At 41.2% G+C, this 20,680-nt stretch overlaps 1 protein-coding gene across 1 annotated transcript in view; it reads right to left on the bottom strand.

Moving 5' to 3' along the window:
* Nucleotides 1–20,680, bottom strand: part of LOC122789795 (adhesion G protein-coupled receptor E3-like) — a 1,074,489-nt gene that overhangs the window by 498,910 nt on the left and 554,899 nt on the right. The window lies entirely within an intron of this gene.

Below are 20,680 nucleotides of genomic sequence, written 5' to 3' on the forward strand. Positions count from 1 at the left end.
GAGTATATGGTCCTGGGTAGAGGCTTCAGATCCACGACAGTAGGTTCTGAGGTGGATTTGGTAAGATCTGAAGAAGGTCAAATTGTAACAAGTTTCAGATCCAATTTCTGTATTTTTTTAGAACTTTCCAAAAAAGAAGAGACAGAAGACTCTGAAGGTTTAGATCTCTTCAATGAGCTTTAACTTTCTGTTTGGGGAAATAAACCCCAGGATAGCTAGAGAAAAAGAAGTGGGCAGCAAACCCTTTAATATTAATTTATTTCTCCTGTCAACAAGAACACTAACGTTAAACTTATTGCAAATTTTGCAATCTATCTTTAAATGATCTGGGCCCAAGCAGCAGATGCAAAGAGAATGGGCATCAGAGAGAGAGGCAGTTTGTGTCCACGCTTATCACATTTCTTGAACCCCAAGGACCTTTTTTTTTGCACATCCTCTATGACAGAGAGATTAAACCAAAAAAATGCAACAACTTTTTCTTTTTAAATACTAGGAATTACAGAACAGGTAAAGTACCACCAATGGTACTGAAGAAACTACACAATTGTAATAGAAATGAAATAGACAAAGTGTATAAGGTTTGGAAAGGAAAACTAGGCCTACCAAAAATAGTGGGTAGAAATTTACACTAAAGAGTGTACGGAAGTAGTTCATTAATACAGTGATGAAGAAAAAAAATATATCAACCAAATAAACTGTTTTGAAAAGGAAATGTATTAGAAAAACTTTATCTCCCACTCTATGACTCGATAGCTGAGGGCAACTGCGTCTAGATGCAAAAGTGGCAAACAAGATCTGAGGGATGTTTGGGATTGGTGCATTATGGGTAGGGAAGGAGCTTGAGAGTTTTTTGGTGACCACAAGCTAGTGTGATAGCTGGTCAGATCCAAGGATCAGATCAGAGCCCATTTGTTGAGGAATGAATGAAAACTGACATCAGATCTAAAATTTCCTTGATTGCCATGCTGGTTATATCCTTGAATTTGTGATTCCTTGCCATGCTGGTTATATCCTTGAATTTGTGATTCCTTGCCATGCTAGTTATATCCTTGAATTTGTGATTCCTTGCCGTGCTGGTTATATCCTTGAATTTGTGATTCCTTGCCATGCTAGTTATATCCTTGAATTTGTGATTCCTTGCCATGCTGGTTATATCTTTGAATTTGTGATTCCTTGCCGTGCTGGTTATATCCTTGAATTTGTGATTCCTTGCCATGCTGGTTATATCCTTGAATTTGTGATTCCTTGCTGTGCTGGTTATATCCTTGAATTTGTGATTCCTTGCCGTGCTGGTTATATCCTTGAATTTGTGATTCCTTGCCGTGCTGGTTATATCCTTGAATTTGTGATTCCTTGCCGTGCTGGTTATATCCTTGAATTTGTGATTCCTTGCCGTGCCGGTTATATCCTTGAATTTGTGATTCCTTGCCGTGCCGGTTATATCCTTGAATTTGTGATTCCTTGCCATGCTGGTTATATCCTTGAATTTGTGATTCCTTGCCATGCTGGTTATATCCTTGAATTTATGATTCCTTGCCATGCTGGTTATATCCTTGAATTTGTGATTCCTTGCCATGCTGGTTATATCCTTGAATTTGTGATTCCTTGCCGTGCTGGTTATATCCTTGAATTTGTGATTCCTTGCCGTGCTGGTTATATCCTTGAATTTGTGATTCCTTGCCGTGCTGGTTATATCCTTGAATTTGTGATTCCTTGCCGTGCTGGTTATATCCTTGAATTTGTGATTCCTTGCCAGGCTGGTTATATCCTTGAATTTGTGATTCCTTGCCATGCTGGTTATATCCTTGAATTTGTGATTCCTTGCCATGCTGGTTATATCCTTGAATTTTTGATTCCTTGCCATGCTGGTTATATCCTTGAATTTGTGATTCCTTGCCATGCTGGTTATATCTTTGAATTTTTGATTCCTTGCCATGCTAGTTATATCCTTGAATTTGTGATTCCTTGCCATGCTAGTTATATCCTTGAATTTGTGATTCCTTTATTGTCTTTGCTAATAGTGCTGTGTTCAAAGCAAATAACAAAGGGGAAGAGGACACTTCTACCTGGTTACTCTGTCAAAACACAGCTCATCGAGGAAGAACTCTCCTACCTTGATTCTTGCCTCTGACCCTTCATATATCTTCATAATTAACCCCATTATTCATATATCTTCATAATTAACCCCATTATTCTAACAGACAATGCAAATGCTACCATTGCCTACTCATAAAATCCAAGCTACCTCTGTCAAATGCTTCCTCTCCATCAAGACCCACAAACAAAAGTAGTGTCATCTTATCCTCTGCTTCTCTCTGGATCACCATTCGTCTGTTACTGTTCTCATATGTTTGCTTCCCCAGCACAAACCACAATGAGCTACATATATCTATCAGTTGTGATAGCACTTCAGCCATTCTTTTAGCTAGTATAAACATGCATTGTATTCTTGATTCAAAATTGACAGTCTACATGAAGATGGGTCTCAAGTGTCATTACCCTCTTTGGGTAGCATAATCAGCACATCTTTTTTCAAGATGCTGTCACTGTCCCTCTTTCTTCACTCCTAACTTATAAATCCCAAAAAGCACTCGTGTAGCTGTTTCCACCACAAACCACATAGTATATTCACATAGACACAGCACTAGCAAACGAAACTTTGTGGTTTGCGGTGGAAATGACTATCCAAGTGCTTTTTGGGACTTACTGGTTACTGTTTGGGCACTTTTCCTCCTTTATACTGGTTTCCCTCCTAACTTCCACACTTTCAAAGGAATACCATCTGTTCTGTAGACTTCCTTTGTGATTATAGATCAGCATTTATATCTTATCTCTGCCTACTTTAGCTGTTCATTTTTAGGCCTCATCATCCGCTATCATTAGCATAGTAAGTCTTCCATAAATGTTTCATGTGTGCCTTTTCCTGGTTTTCTCATTTATCTCCTTTTTACAGGTTTTCATAGAATTTCCAAAAATATCTCTAATATCTGAGTAGGGTCTCTGGTTATTTTTCTTGTTATAGGTTCCCTAAATTTGGCAACTCCACTTTCTATTTTTGTTCATAGGGTCATCGAAGGTTACTAGGCTAAAGTCCTTAGAGCCCTTACAACCCTAGCTATATTTATCCTGAGTTACCCCAATTGTCAGTGGTTAGATGAGCGAGGTTCGCAGTGGTAAGGGTCTCTGTTGAGGAACAACATGGATACCACCCTAGGAGTAAATTTGTGGTCAGTCATCCATTGAAGAGGATCAGGGAGGGGCTCTGTTTCACGTGAATTAGAAGCTTGCTCCAGAGAGTGACAGACTCTTGGGAGATGCATCTATCCTTCCAGCATGACCTGTTCATGTCAGAGACTAGGCTAAGATCCCTGGAGCAAGTGACCCTCGTGCAGTTTGATTTACAAATGTGTAGCATTTCCATCGGGGTCCTTTTAGAAGAGCAAATACTTAAAACAGTGAACGCTCTTCTATTGAACTTAAAAACCCCAAACTGCAAAATGTTGAAGGCATGGAATATCAATTTTGTTTCCCAAGGAAAAAAAATAGCGGGGCCGTTCTTGGGACTTTGCTGTTTTCTCCAGTGTGATGTGATCTCGGAGCTGGTATATTTAAGTTGGGAGGTATGGGGGGTGCACAGCCCCCTACAGTGGGGGAGGCATCTGGGGGTGAAGCCCCTTTATTTTGTTTGTACATTCTTTTTTGTTTTGGATTAAAATCGCTGAACCAAGCCTTCGACATTTTAAAGTTTCAGGTTTTTCAGTTCGATAGAAGAGCATTCACTGTTTTAAGTGTTCGCTCTTCTAATATAGACCATTTCCGTCAAGGATGGGACAGAGACTGCCCTGTAAGCCAGATACAGGTCACCCTTTAGCAACCTATAGGAGACAGAATACAGTGACAGGAATTTCAGTCTTTCTGAGTAAGACTTGTTTTGTGCATCCTGCAGTTTCTTGGTGAGAATTCTCTATGGTCTCTCCAATTGTTGCACTGTACTCAATTATTGGTCCAATGAGGGCAATGTATAATGCAATTATAACATCCTTAGATCCAGATGTGATGCTTTTACTTATAAGATGTGTCACATAGAAGGATTTCCTTACTACTGTGGATACATGTTCATCAAAGTTCAGGTTGCTATCAACCTGACTACTCCAATAATGCACCACTGGGTCTACACTTAGGGAGTGCTATCTATAATATAATTAGCAGGAATGGGAGTGCTATCTATAATGTAATTACCAGGAATGCCAGCTTTCCCCAATGGAACAATATTGCATTTTTTTGCATTTAACTTTAATCCATGTCTTTGATGCCAGTCATTTGGCTACATTAACCCTGTCTGCAGTACATTAACATTGTTAGGAGACTTAATGATTGCTCTCAAGTTGCAATCATCAGCAAATAAGTTTGCCTGGACTTCTGAGAAATAAATTCTGAATAATAAGGGGCCCAGCAGAGAACCCTGTCTAAAAAAGGCACAAGAGAGGGGGCATACCTCTCAGCCTCTTAGAGCAAGAAAAATAGAGACACTTTTTAAACATTGCTCTTACAAACTTAGAAAGTTGATAGAATAACAGGTCTTGCATTAGCATGAATCTCCTGATGTGTATGGAGTCATCTGAAACTAAAATGTCTGTCATTATTTTTTAAATTCAATCTTTAATGATTTGCCACTAATTTGCCAGAAAACCACAATTTTATGAAAAAACGTACCAAAAATATGAGGCAGAAATCTGGACATTCTGTGAAAATCTGTACAGTTGGGAAGTATGAGGGACACTAATGCTTTGCCAGTAACTGAAAGCCTAGAAGAGACAGGCACAGACTATCTCTGGCAAAGTAGTGTGGCCTGTCAACCATGTCTTCCCAGGCTGACAGATATTGGAGTACCTTAGACTGAAACCAGAAGCTAAGAAAATTGTTAAAGTCACTCATTTTTTGTCTGTTAAAATAAAAAACAAGAAGCAGTAACTCCGTAGGATGAATGCTTCACTGCCCAAGAAAGTAAAGCTATAGAGTCCAACCACAGTTAGGGCAATGAAACAACCATGGAACACACTCTGGTTAAAAAGCATGCAAACGTTTTATTAACCAATGTGCATGGTAAGCACTTTCACTATGAGCTTCATCAGACCATACAGCACATCTCTCAAAGCACAAATGTGTAACATTATCAATTAGGCAAACATCCAATAAAAACATGTTCCCATTCAGAATATTTAACCACTTAAAGGCACCATTCACTTTATACCCATGCTAAATTGAAAAACAGGCTAAGCAACCATAATATATCCATATACAATATTTAAAATAATTAAAATGCACATTGACACATAAAAAAATGCACAACCATGAACATAAAAATGGACTTATGAAAAAATACATATCATTATATTAGATGTCAATCAACAGTCAATCTCCTTGATTTTAAAAGGGGTTTCAGTGAGGCTCTCTTATTTAGTCCCTTACCCTTTATCCCCTCCTGAGTCTCAAGATCCATTTAATCTCCATATTCTCTGTATAATTTCTGATGTAACCACCTTGTATGGAGGGTAGGATTCGATCTCCATCCATAAACTTGAATTTGTCCATGTTTCCTTCTAAATTAACGTGTTTCAACAAAGCATTGCTATTAGACTTAATTCTTATATTATAAATATGCTGTCTAATTCTCTCTCTCAGTGTCCTATCAGTTTTACCAATGTAGAATGGTATACACATACAACAATATGCCAGATAAACCACATGTTCAGTTCCACAATCATCATGTACCTTGAATCTAAAAGACTGACCGGTATCGGGGTGAACAAAAGTCTCTGCGCTATCTATATACTCACAGAAATTACAATGCCCACAGACTACTGTATTCATGTCTATCCTTCTCATTCTATTAGGTGTGTTGTTTGTACTGTTACATAACATTCTCTTCAAATGAGGTTTGTTCTTATACCCGATGTTGGGAGTATCACCTACAATGTCTCTAACCTTAGGATCTACTATTAAAACTCCCCAATGCTTCCTGACAATCTCCAAGATGTCCTTACTGTCAGTGGTATAGAGCATAGGAGTTTTCATGGTGGTCTGTGTACCTTAGTCACGTTCGCTTTTACTGAACCTTCCTCTGGATGAAATATAGGGACTGGCCCTCCCACTCCTCAGGGTCTCAAGATCTCAAAACCCTCTATCAATCTCAGATTGATTATAATCTCGTTCTTGAAACTTACGTCTTAAATCTGTAAGTTCCAGATGGAACCCTTCATCTGAGGAATTAAGACTAGATATCCTCATGCCTTGTCCTTTAATGACATTATTAAAAACATCTCCAAAAAAACCTCTCCAAAGCCATCTTCGTGCTACTCAAGTCAGAAGTGACAAACTTCATGACACCCATGCAGATGGGAACTCAAAGTTTGACTGCTGAATGCTACACTAAGGCACTGTATGCGCACATCCACTCGTGCATGAATCGTGCCATCCCCAATAGGAAAAAGACACTCTCCTCCAAAAAAAGGAAGCCAATCTGGTGGTCCCCTGTCATAAACAAACTTTACAACAAAAGAAACTGTTTCAGAAAAGAGGAAAATCCCAGGATGCAAAAAACTCCCATACCAGCCTCAGTAAGAAGCAGAGATCCCTCATAAAATCCTCCAAAGCTAGTTACGAAAATAAAATTGCCAAAAATTCCAAGGACAACCACAAGGCATTCTATAGCTATGTCAATAATCTAAATGGCAATGCTCAGATCTGCTCTGAGCTACAGTAGAATGGCATTAACTATACTGATCCCCAAGGATATTGCCAATATCCTGGCAGATCGATTCAGTGCAACTTCACCCCCCTCTCACCCCTAAAAAGCCCATCTGAATACCAAAAGATTGCCAAATTCCATTAATAACGGCCACACAGGTAAAAACTGCACTCTCCACAGCTAAGAATACAGGATCCATGGGACCAGACGACATCCCAGGCTGTGTACTACATGAACTACAAAATGAACTGGCACCTCACCTAAGTGTCATGTTTAATCATAGCCTCACCTCAGACTTCATGCCCACTGAGAGGCACACAGCTACAGTTATCCCACTCCACAAGGGGGGATCCACCTTGGAACTCAGGAACTACCACCCCATGTCTGATGAGCCTGATCTGCAAGGACATGGAACATATTATCATGGAACTTATAAACAAAGACAATGGTAACCTTCAAACACTGGACCCCATGCAGTTTGGGTTTGTGAAGGGCTGATCTTGTCTCCTAAACCTGAATGACTTCTTCAAATCAGTCTCCAGAGCTGTGGACAAGGGTAAGGTGGTCCACATAGCCTATGTGGACCTTGCCAAGGCCTTCTACACCATTCCCCACTCTGGAGTTATAGATAAATTACTAAGCTGGGCATTAATATCTACGTCACTCAATGGACTGCCAACTGGCTTACTGACAGAACCCACAATGTAAAAGTAGACGACTCCAAATCCAGCTCCAGACAAGTGACAAATGGAGTACTTCAGGGTTCAGTCGTCAGACCGCTCTTGTTTGGCATCGACTTCTCTGAGGTACAGGCCAACACTAAGGGACTCTGGCTAACAAAGTTCACAGGGGAGCTATTATTGAATCCCCAAATGATGTGGATATTCTACAAAAGGGTGCTACAGAAACAGATGCTTGGTGCCACAGCCATGGGCTCAAGCTCAATGCCAAGAAATGTATAGTTGTCTCCTTTGGGAAAAAAAACATTTACCCATGAATTACCACATAGGTGGCAGTACATTAACACCAAAAGTGTGATAAGAGACTTAGGGACACAGGTGGACAGTGGTCTCACCATCGATAACCACATCACCACAGCAGTCAGGAAATCCTTCTATGTGGCACACCTCATCACTAAGGGCTTTTCATCCAGAAAGAAGGAGGTCATTGTCCCACTGTACTCATCCCTCATTAGACCTATTATAAAATACAACGTCCCATTTGGTATGTACCTCTCAAGACATCTGCAACAACTGGAAAGGCCACAGAAATACCTCCCTAAAAGAATCACAGGCCTAAAGCAGATGCTCTATGCTGACCGTCTAAAAAAACTCCACCTATACTCGGTCACATATCATCTACTCAGAGGCGATCTCTGCTTAACATACAAGGCCATGTCAAACCAAGAGCTGCTGGACATGCTACACTTAAAGAAATCCCAATCCCTCAGAGACCCACACTCCAGGGATCTAAACCTTGTCATCACAATGAACAAAACATACTGGAGGGATAGTTTCCTGACCCAGAGACTCCCCATACTCTGGAATAGACTGCCCATACATGTCAAGCAGAGTGCCTCTTTTCCCCTCTTCAAAAGGAACCTTGATGATTGGATGGAAGATAGGAAATTCACCCCAGGGATCACATCAGTCACCCTGCTAGAAAGGGGTCCAGAGAAGTAAATACTGTGGGAAGAAATAGCCAGGGAATGGTTATGCCTAGGCTTGTTTAGGCCCTAGGGCCGATAGCCTAGTACCAACCTATGATGTAGAAGGCTATTCCTATGGCATTTCCTAAGGAATATTCCCATGTGATGTCTTCATTATTTGACTTCCTGATACATACATCTAGATATTGAATGGTATCAGCAGAGTATGTCAGGTAGCCTGTCAATCCATTAATACTATCAAAGAAAGAAATGAGTTCTTCCGTGTTACCTGTCCAAACCAAAAAGACATTGTCCACAAAACGTCTGAAAAACAGAACAAACTGTTTATACATGTCTACCTGGAAGAGAACTTAGAGAACTTGGACTAATACTGCAGTGGTCGTGATGCAATAGCATTGTCGCCTCACAATAAGATGTTGTCCTGTTCGATTTTCAGCTAAAGCGTCTTCTGTGCGGAGACATGCGTGAATGGGCGTACCTTCGTTGAAGGTTGTGCATCAGGGCTGGCAACTCGGCATGTAAAAGTCTACTGCCAGTCATTGGCGGACCGGAGTTCCGCTGTGGCTACCCCTAACCGAGAAAAGCCAAAAGACACAACAACCTGGAAGAGAACTTCTTCTTCCCAAAACACTAGAAACATGTTGGCGTACCTATTGGAACATGAAGTGCCCATAGGTACACCATCCCATTGTAAGTAGCATTTATCATCAAAAATAAAGACATTATTCTCAAGGATAACTTCTAAAAATAAGCAGATCTTGTCTATAAATTCTTCTTCATACTGGCTGTGTCTAGTTAAATACTCTTTCACATAATCTATACCAATACCATTCGGTATGATGGTAAAAAGTAATTGGACATCCAATGGTAAAAAGATGAATTCACTACTTTCGCCATAAGCATCAGTAAACTCAAACCAATCAACTAAAAATTGTTGAATGTCTCGAAGTATGAGGGGGGTGTTGTCTGGGATGGGCCGTAAGAACTTCTCAACATAAAGAGAGAAGGGTTTGGTACACCATCCTCTGCCAGCTACTATGGGTCTCATAGGTTGCCCCGACCCATCTTTGTGTATTTTAGGTAGTCTCTGAATAACAGGTATTAGAGGTTGTTCTACTTTCAAAAATGTATATAAGTCAAATGTGAGTTGATTGGATTTCCACATATCTTCTAACATATTCTTAATCCTGGTACACAGTGTGCCTACTTCATCAAAACTAATGACAGAATAAATGCTCACATTACCCAGCATTTCTAACATTGAATTGTAATAATAATCTCTATCCATGATGACTATGGGACCTCCTTTATCTGCAGGTCTAATAACAATGGTGGAGTCATCCTGTAATTGTTTAAGAGCATTACGTTCATCATGATTTAAGTTGAACGTAACACCATTGTCTCTACACACACTCCTTTTGTTGTCATAAAACTGAAATGAATCATCCCCTACTAGCTTAGTGAATGCTTCAACTAAGGGATGTACCACAGGCATATATAAGCTAGGTTTCCTAAAAGAGGACGTATTACCAGCATTTGCACCAAATTCAAGTTTAAGCATGACATGTCTACTAAACATTTTCATATCTAGTATTGTGTCTGATAAATTACTCCTAGTGGATGGAATAAAAGTAAGGCCTTTACTTAAAACTGTAAATTCTTCAGAACTCAGCACACGTTTGGATATGTTCCAAACTAATGAGCTCCTGAGTCCACATTTTCTTGAGTGTTTGGTTGGACACTCCATCTATCGACAGTTTCCATTTCTGTTGACCATGACTTATTGATCAAGTCCTCCTCTTCGACTTGTCCCCATCAATAGATAAAGGGAACTGATTAGTATTAGCACTAGTAGATGAGGATGATTCCACTGTGGAAGTATTATTAGATATAGTCTTAGGTCGAACATCTCTGTTGTTCATCATTCTGGACACAGTATTCGATAACAGTTGTCTGATCAATGGCAGTACCAGAACTGCCAACATTATAGGTTCATAGGTTCATAGGTTTATACTAGGCTATCTGCCCTAAGGCATTTATAAGCCTAGCCCAAATTATTGTGGCTTACGCCACCCCTTATATGAAAAAATACTGTGCCCATTAGTTTGTTGTGCCTCTGTCCAGCAGTGACCCAGAGATGATTCCCGGGGTAAACCTACGATCTCCCATCCACAGGTCTAGATTTCTCTTGAACAGAGTCAGCGAGGTGCTCTGCCTCACATGGACCGGGATTTTATTCCACAGCATAGGGAGTCTCTGAGTGATAAATCTATCCCTCCAGCACATCCTATTTATATCCGTGCTAAGGTTTAAGTCGCTTGCTCTAGTGGTTTTGGTGGATTTGGATTTTTTTGAGGTGGAGCATGTCCATTAATTCCGGGTTGGACATGGCCTTGTATGTCAGGCACATGTCACCTCTGAGCAGACGGTATGCGACTGAATAGAGCTGGAGTTTCTTCAATCTGGCAGCATATGACAGATTTTGGAGTCCCTTTATCCTTTTGGTGAGGAACTTTTGGGGTCTCTCCAATTGCTGCAGATGTCGGGTGAGATACATCCCGAATGGGGCATTGTACTCGATCATTGGTCTGATAAGTGAAGAGTACAGGGGAACAATGACCTCACTAGATCTGGATGTGAATCCCTTCATGATCAGGTGGGCAATGTAGAAGGTCTTTCTAACCACTTTAGCAATGTGAGTGTCAAAGAAAGGCCACTGTCAACCTGGGTCCCCAGGTCCCTGATAACCTCTTCTGTGCTTAGTGGATTGCCACCTATATGGTAGCTTGGGGTTACCTTGTTTTTCCCGAAGGGTATGACTATACATTTTTGGCGTTTAACTTCAGGCCATGGCTCTGGCACCAGCTATCTGTTTCAGTGAGTCCCTTCTGAAGGATATCCGTGTCCGATGCACTTTCCACTATGGCCCAGTTTGCAGTCATCTGCAAACTTTGTCAGCCAAAGTCCTCCCATGTTGGCCTGTACTTCTGGGAAGTAGATGCCAAACAATAGGGGCCAAGGACCGAGCCCTGTGGGACACCACTTGTGACCGGCTTGGAGTCTGACACAGTGCCAGCAACTCTAACCCTGTGGGTTCTGTCCTTAAGCCAGTTTGCAACCCATCTTGTGACATATGGGTTTACATTTAAGCTGGTAAGTTTTTCTACAATACCCGAGTGGGGTATTGTGTCGAAAGCCTTTGCAAGGTCAAGGTAGGCTGTATGGACTGCCTTTCCTCATCAATGGCCTTGGTGACTATTTCGAAGAAGTCGACCAAGTTCAAAAGGCATGATCTTCCCTTGACAAAGCCAAACTGGGTCGGGTCCAATGTCTGCAAGTCCCCTATATCTTTGTTTATGAGCTCCATTATGATCCTCTCCATAGCTTTGCAGACTAGACTTGTTAAGCTTATGGGGCGGTAATTACCAGGGTCCGTAGAGGCGCCACCTTTGTGGAGTGGGACCACAGTTGCCGTCACGCCACTCCTTGGGCACGTATCCTGTGGTAAGGCTGAGATTAAACAGCTGCCTTATGTGCGGGTTTAATTCCTCATTTAGCTCGTGTAGCACACAGCCGGGGACACCATCCGGTCCCATTGATGCTGTGTTTTAGCTTTAGAGAGAGCAGCTTTCACCTGCGCATTTGAGATGTCCGGGAGGCTACACTCGGCTGGGATAGTTATCTCTCCTTTAGGGGAGAGGGTGAAGTTTGCACTGAACCTGTCTGCCAGTATGTTGGCAATGTCTGTGGGTTCAGTGATTTTTGTATCATTTTGGACTAATTCTGAGCATATCTGTGAGTTTCCACCCAGGTTCCTAACATAGCTGAAAAAGGCCTTATGATTGTCCTTTGAATCCATGGCAATTTTTCTCTCAAAATTGGCCTTAGTTGATTTTATGAGTGCTCGTATTTTTACTAATAATGATCAGGGGTGACTTCCCTTTTATGGATTTTGTTCTATCATGTAATAGCTTTCTCCTCTTATTGTAAAGTTTGTTAATGGCTGGGGTCCACCAGACTGGACGTTTGCCCTTTGTGGAAAGAGTCTTGGTTTTATTTGGGATTGCCTGATCCATGCAGTCCTGGAGGTGTTCATAGAAGGCATTTGTAAGGGCTTCCGCAGCTTGGGTTGTGGTTTCCTCTGACTCAGGGGCCTTGAAGGATACCACACCAGTCTTGAGTAGTGAGAAGTTTGCTTTAGAGAAGTTCTTCACTATGGTCTTTTGTTTGGGGTGGGGCGGGATGTGGATTTCCAGTGAGATTAGTTTATGATCAGATCTCACCAATGAGGGATATACTTCCAGTGTGGAGCATTTTGTCCCCATGTTTGTGACAATGAGATCTAGTATATTTTCTCCTCTCGTGGGAACAGTGACTAGCTGTTCCATGGCATTTGAATTTATGAACTCCAGGAACCGTTGGGCTAGAAAGTTAGGGCTTGAGTAATGTTCCCAGTCTATATTCGGGTAGTTGAAGTCACCCAATATGATGGTGTTTGGAGATACATTTATACCCTCCAGTGTCTTCAGGAAGGCTGTGTGGGGTTCCTGAGTTTGAGAGGGTGGCCTGTAGCATGCTACAATTTGTAGAGCAGTTTTGCCTATGGTTAGTTGCACCTGGATGGTTTCAAGCTTCATGCGTTGCCACCAACCTGGAGGTGTGAGTATCCTTTATGAATATGGATACACCCTCCTTTTGTGGAGTGGTCCGGGTTTTGGGGCGGAACGCATGATATGAGGTAAAACCTAATAGTGCCGGGTGCTCTCAGGAGCCTTGAACCAGGTTTCAGTTACAGCACAGACATCGATGTTCTCCATACTGAGAAGGGCCTCGAGTGCGTGCATTTTGAGATTTAGACTTCTGGCATTGAGCAGCATTACCCTCAATTTCTTCCCATTTTTGTTTTCTAGGGTGGTAGGTTTAGAATTTGAGCCTTGCCTAAAAGGCACTATGGGGGTGGCAAGAGCCTTAGCCAATATCCGGAATCCCAGGGTGACAGGTGCAAGCCGTCCCTTAAGTAGCGTGGCTTGTCAAGCATGTCATCCCAGGCAGACAGACACTGGATCCCCTTTGAATGACACCAGACATTAAGCCAATTGTTAAAGCTGATCATCTTGTCTCTATATTGTGGCATCATTCTTGGTGAAGGAAGGATACTGCTCAGGGTTAGGGTCATACCTGCCTGGGCTACATAATCAGAGAGCTCCTCTATGTCTCTTTTCATGCAGTCCAGGGAGGTACGTCTCAGGTCGTTCACACCAGCATGGACAATGACTGTGTCATATTTGTACTTGCTGTGGAGTGACCAGTGCTTGTGTTATGTGGCGGATTCTAGCGCCCGATAGGCAGCTTACTGTGACCCTCTCCTTGTTCAGCCTGGTGAGTGGGACGTCAGTGTGTCTGACTATGGAGTCACCTATGACAAGTATGTTTGGTGTTGTATTTGGCCTTAAGGGCTGTGACTGCTTTGCACACTGCTTTTGTGGTTTATGTGTTGCTTGTGGGGTGTCTTGAGGTAGCAGTTGTTTGGGTGTCTGCTTTGGAGGCCTCTGCTGTTTAGGTAAATTTTACTCAGAGCCTCCGAGTATGTCTTTGTGTGTTTATGTGTTTGATTCAGTGGAGTGGTAGCATTATGTGAGGCTGGTTTTGTGGTGTGTGTAGTTGCCTTCTCCTCCTGTCTGGTCTTGCCAGTCCTGAGTTGAGAGAGCTCAGCCTCCAGTTTGGCTAAATAGCTGCATCTCTCGCAAGTATTTGTGTTATGTGGGAGGAGGAGAGGGTTGTCTGTGTACATGAGGCAGTTATAACATTGCCTCAAGATTCCCAGATTCACCAGCTGGACCGGAGAGGAGATTGACAACTGACCTTTGGACATGCTAGAATAATATTGGGAAATCCTTAATTGAAAACAAGGGCCAGTGGGGAGTGAGGGTGTAGTGCTTTTAATTTTTAGTGCTGACTTATATAATTGCTTTAGTGAGCAAGTGCCAGGTAACTTGAGTGCAATGTGTTACAAGTAACTAAATGCAAAACGACAAACAGTAACTTTCTTTCAAGTGAAACAAGGAAATAAGTACAGTAAGCAATGCAGATATCACTAGTGATCCACAGAAGCACTGAGAAGTTGCGTATTAGGTGAATTAGCTTCCAGGAAATAACAAGCAAACAAACAACAAGCATATAAACAAAGCTAGATTCAGTAGGCCTGGATCTAGTCTATGCTAGAGCAAACAAGGTGAACCAATTTCAGTAAGATACAGTTCAAATATTCAGGCACTATAAACCTTTAACCAGAAAATTCCCAGCTCAGAAGGGCAGAGTCCAGCCTCTTCTCCCACAAGAGTGCAGACCACGAACCTTCTTAATGTAAAATAACTGGCCTGAAGCCCAAGTGCCTAAACCAGAACTAATACACTTGGACACTGGGCTCTCAATCAGCAGTTCCCAACTTAGAAGGATGAAAGCTACCTGTCCTGCCACCACAGTGCTTGCCACAAACCTTCCTAATGTAAAACAACTGGTCTGAAGCCCAAGTGCTTAATCCAAAAGACTTGAATGATAGCTACACTTTAATCAAGTTACAACCAAGCAGTAATAAATACCATTGAATACTTTAGAGAATGTCTGGATTAGTGCTCAAGTTACACAAACAAAGCTAGATCCAGCAGGCCCGAATCCAGTCTATGCCACAGCAAACAAGGCGCACCAACTTCAGTAAGAAACAGTTCAGATATGCATGCACTATAAGCCTTTAACCAGAAATTCCCAGCTCAGAAGGGCAGAGTCCAGTCTCTCCTCCCACAAGAGTGCAGACCACGAACCCTCTTAATGTAAAATAACTGGTTTGAAAGCCCAAGTGCTTAAACCAGAATTAATACACTTTTAGAATAACAGACACTGAGCCCTCAATCAGCAGTTCTCAACCTAGAAGGATGTAAGCTACCTGTTCTGCCACAACAGTGCAGACCACAAACCCTCTCAGTGCAAAACAACTAACTGGTCCGAAGCCCAAGTGTTTAAACCAAAAGGCTTAGAATGAGTTACACCAAGCAGTAATAAATACAATTGAGTATTTTAAGATGATGCAAAAGTAAAAAGAAGTAGGTAAAAACACAAGGACAGTAAAAGCAGATGAAATTTTTTTTTTTTTTTTTTTTTTTTTCTGAACAAGTGCTGAGATCAAAGAAACAGATTTGAGTGCTGAAACTAGAAAACTGGCTAGTTACAAGAAAAAAAAACAAGCTAGAAGGCTTCCCTCAAACACAGAAGGGCTTGGGGGCTCAGAAGCCTACAAATAGTCTGTACCACTTAACAAGAAAGGCAGGAAATAAGCTTAATTTTTTTTTTTTTCTATTTCCCAGATGCTCTCTTTGTACACAGTAGGAGTGCCTGAAATCAGAATATGATCTCACTGCACTCAGTGAAATTAGATACTATATAATTCTCTGTGTTTCGTTCTTCCCTGATTATATCTTGTTGACCCCTCTTAGATATACTAGTAGAGGTGTTGTTTATCTCCAACTGCCCTTGATTGTGACTATAGGTGCCAGTCCCTTGGGGCCTCGAGTTGTTCAATCAATTCATGTCTTTAGGCCAAGTGAGCACATGTCCTTGTTGGAAGTCTCGGGTGTCTCGATCTATCTTAGATTTTTTTCTGTTGAATAAGACGTCTCTCATACACCAAGACACCATCGAGCACACAGTCTAGGGCACAGTCAACAATCTGCTCGAAAAACTTATTATATAGGGCCACTTGCTGCCCTCATACTTACTCTCTCAGGGCATCCTCCTCTGGTTTAAAATATTCAATCAATAAGTTTGAGTATTTGGTGCTTACCTCTAAATTCAGTTACTGCCATTTCGCCAAAAGATTGGGATACTGCGTACCATACGTCGGCATCTTGAAAATCCGCAGGCCTTTAGGTATGATATTCCTCGCTTCAACTGCAAAGTGCTGCCTTTGAGTTTGTAAACATTTCAATTTCAAAAAATTGAGCTCAAGCTTTTCTATAACTTCTTTCAAGCCTTCGTTCTCCGAACCATGAGGACAGGAACCAACATCACTGTAAGTGACTTCATACATCAGGAGCGTGTTGATTTAACACCTAATGCAAGAATTAAATCTGTCAACAATATTCTTGTGGATGTCCATAGACCCGACAGGTCTATAGTGTAGTTTTATATCCTTGTTCATTCCTTTTGTCATGTTCCCACAGAGTAAAACCACAAAAACAATTAAAATAAAAAACACCAAGTAGTAACTCTGTAGGATGAATGCTTCACTGCCCAAGTAAATAAAGATATAGAGTCCAACCACAGTTAGGGCAACGAAACAACCATGGAACACACTCTGGTTAAAAAGCATACAAATGTTTTATTAACCAATGTTCATGGTAAGCGCTGTCACTATGAGCTTCATCATACCATATAGAACATCTCTCAAAGCACAAATATATTACATTATCAATTAGGCAAACAACCAATAAAAACATGTTTCCATTCAGAATATTTAACCACTTAAAGGCACCATTCACTTTATACCCATCCTTAACTGAAAAACAGGCTGAGCAACCATAATATATTCATATACAATATTTAAAATAATTAAAATGTACATTGACACATAAACATAAAAATGCACAACCATGAATGTAAAAATAGACATATGAAAAAATACATATCATTATATTAGATGTCAATCAACAGTCAATCTCCTTGATTTTAAAAGGGGTTTCAATGAGGGTCTCTCATTTAGTCCCGTACCTCTAGCCCCTCTGAGTCTCAAGATCCATTTAACCTCCTTACTCTCTGTATAATTTCTGGTGTCACCACCTTGTATGGAGGGTAGGATTCAATCTACAACCATAAACTTGAATTTGGGCATGGTTTCTTCTAAATTAATGTGTTTAGACAAAGCATTGCTATTAGACTTAATTCTTATATTATAAATATGCTTTCTAATTCTCTCTCTCTCAGTGTCTTATCAGTTTTACCAATGTAGCACAATGTACACGTACAATATGTCAGATAGACCACATGTTCAGTTCCACAATCAGCATGTACATTGAATGTGAAAGATTGACCGGTATTGGGGTGAACAAAAGTCCTTCTGCTATATATATATATATATATATATATATATATATATATATATATATATATATATGTATATATACTCACAGAAATTACAATACAGGCTACTGTAGTCAGGTATATCCTTCTCATTCTGTTAGGTGTGTTGTTTGTACTGTTGCATAACATTCTCTTCAAATGAGATTTTTTCTTATACCTGAAGTTGGGAGTATCACTTACAATGTCTCTAACCTTAGGATCTACCGTTAAAACTCCCCAATGCATCCTGACAATCTCTAAGATGTCCTTACTGTTGGTGGTATAGAACATAGGAGTTTTCATGGTGGTCTGTGTATCCAAGTTATGTTCCCTTTTACTGTATCATCCTCTGGATGAAAAATAGGGACTGGCCCTCCCATTCCTCAGGGTCTCAAGATCTCGAAACCCTCTATCAATCTCAGATTGATTATAACCTTGTTCTTGAAACTTATGTCTTAAATCTGCAAGTTCCAGATGGAACCCTTCATCTGAGGCATTAAGTCTAGGTGTCCTCATGCCTTATCCTTTAATGTTGTTGTTGTTTGTCTTTTCGGCTTTTCCTGGTTAGGGGTCGCCACAGCAGAGCTCCAGTCTGCTAATGATTGGCAGTAGATTTTTATGGTGCCGAGTTGCCAGCCCGATGCCCAACCTTCAGAGAAGGCACGCCCATTCAAGCATGTCTTTCGAGGCCACTCGACTGCGGGGAGGACATGCAGACTCCACACAGAAGGCACTCCAGCCGAGAATCGAACAGGAGAACCTCTTGCTGTGAGGCAGCAATGCTACTGCTGTACCACCGCTGCTTCTATATGCCTTGTTCTTTAATGACATTATTAAAAATATATTATGGATGCATGCTGCACCTGTGTAGAAGTGTATTCCTATGGCATTTCTTATGGAATATTCCCATGAGGACTTGTCCATTATTTGACTTCTTGATATATCTATCTAGATATTCAATGGTATCAGCAGAGTATGTCATGGTAAATTTCAGGTGCATGTTCTTACGGCCCATCCTAGACAACAACCCCTTGATACTTTGAGACACTCAACATTTTTAATTGATTTGTTTGAGTTTACTGATGGTTATGGTGAAAGTAGTGAATTCATCTTTGTCACATTGGAGTTCCAATCACTTTTTACCATCATACTGAATGGTATTGGTATAGATTATGTGAAAGGGTATTAACTAGACACAGCCAGAATGAGGAAGAATTTATAGACAAGATCTGCCTATTTTTAGAAGTTATCCTTGAGAATAATATCTTTATTTTTTATGATAAATGCTACTTACAACAAGATGGTGTAGCTATGGGCACTTCATGTGCCAATAGCTACGCCAACATGTTTCTAGCGTTTTGGGAAGAAGTTCTCTTCCAGATAGACATGTATTAACAGTTTGTTCCATTTTTCAGATGTTTTTGGATGATGTCTTTTTGGTTTGGACAGGTAACATGGAATAACTCATTTCTTTCTTGTTCAGGCACTACCTGAGTTTCGCCTACCAAACTGACGCTGAAGTCTTCTAAAGCTAAGTACCCCATTGGAGATTCTTTTTTCTTGCACTAACCGATGTCAGAAAAAGTTAATAATTGTCTCACCTGTGGAAAACAAATACCACACCATGATTTCCACTCTTACTGCATCACTTGTTTAGGCCCAAACCACGACATCTCTCGTTGTCACTTCTGTGCTTTGTTCAATGCCAGAACTATCCATTGTTGGGCCCTTATTGTAGCCAGATATTTTCGCTTACAGTTGTCGAATTCCAATATGGCTTTGGTAAGCCATCCAACAGCAGATCTTTCAAAAATATTTAAAGATAAAGACAGAGACAGACCGCACAGGTCCAAACCTACCAACGACACTCCCATTAAGCTAGTCCTCAGTTCTCCGGTACTCAGTGAGGTGCTTTCACAGCCCCTGATGCCCACTTCTGTTGATTTGCAGGCTGCTACCGAGACCCCTTCAGAGTCCGGTATGCCGCAAAACTCTTCTTTGACTAAGGATCCTGTGTCATCTCACCCTTGGATGGGTTCAGAGCTGCTGAGCAGGCACCGGCTTCCGAGGAAGTCCTTCGCACTACCGAATCTCAACACAAACCGACGTCTTTTTTTCGCGACTACAGTTCTTTCTAAAACTACCGAGTTTCTTTGGCCCAGGCTATTAACCACACCCAAGAAACTGATGACCCACTTTCAGGCACCTGCTATCTTGCCTCAGTCTCAAATGCTTAAAATGGTGGAACATGTTATGCTAATCAGGGGAGGCCAAGCTACCCCCTCCAAAAGAAAAAGAGATCTGTCTCCTGTAGTTTTGTCTGAACTAGAGTCAGATTAATCTGATGCATTTGAATATGAAGACATGCAACCCCTCTCCACTTATGAGGATTCTGATGCAGAGGATTCCATTCCTTCAGCCTCTCCCCCAGAGGATTTTTCCTTTGTGAAAACCCTGCATACCTTAAGGGAGCATTTCCAAGGGGAGAGTCAGGACTACCCACAGTCCAAAAAGAGACTGAGGGAATTCCTAGATCTTTCACAACACAGGCCCTTAGCCACCCCCCCCCCCCCAGTCCTGTATGTTGTGGAGGATGTTCCACAAATCTTAACTCCTGATGCCCTTATGTATCTTTTTAAAAAATCCTACAGCTGACCCTGAGGTCATTTCTCAAGGGCCAAAAGGGATTAAAGCTACCTCTGCTAAGAATCCCACCCCCTCAGATAGGGATTCCCGAGCATTGGACAGATGGGGTAAAAAAGTATACACCTCAGCTACTCTTGTTATCTGGGCACTAAATTGTCAGTTCCATATGCTGAAATTTCAGCAACATACCTTGGAACCCCTTAAACAAAAAATGTCTTCCCTTCTTGCTTGGGCAGAATCTAAAGATTTACAAGATTTAATGCATTCTGCAAGTCAAGTAACTAATCACACCTTGCACTGTGGCTTTGATGCCCTAGAAGCTTCTTTCAGGGCAGCAGTCACTGGATCTGTCATTAGAAAGCATGCATGGCTTAAGGAACTACCCCTGCCAGGCATGTCAAATCTAAATTATTGGATGTCCCCTTGCACAAAGATAACTTACTTGGCACTAAGGCAGAAGATGTCGTAAAAAAGATGGAAGAAAAAGCAAAATTGATGTAAACAGTTAA

This window comes from Protopterus annectens, chromosome 15.part0, assembly GCF_019279795.1.
Source record: "Protopterus annectens isolate FY-2018-M chromosome 15.part0, PAN1.0, whole genome shotgun sequence".
NCBI classification, from domain to species: Eukaryota; Metazoa; Chordata; order Ceratodontiformes; family Protopteridae; genus Protopterus; species Protopterus annectens.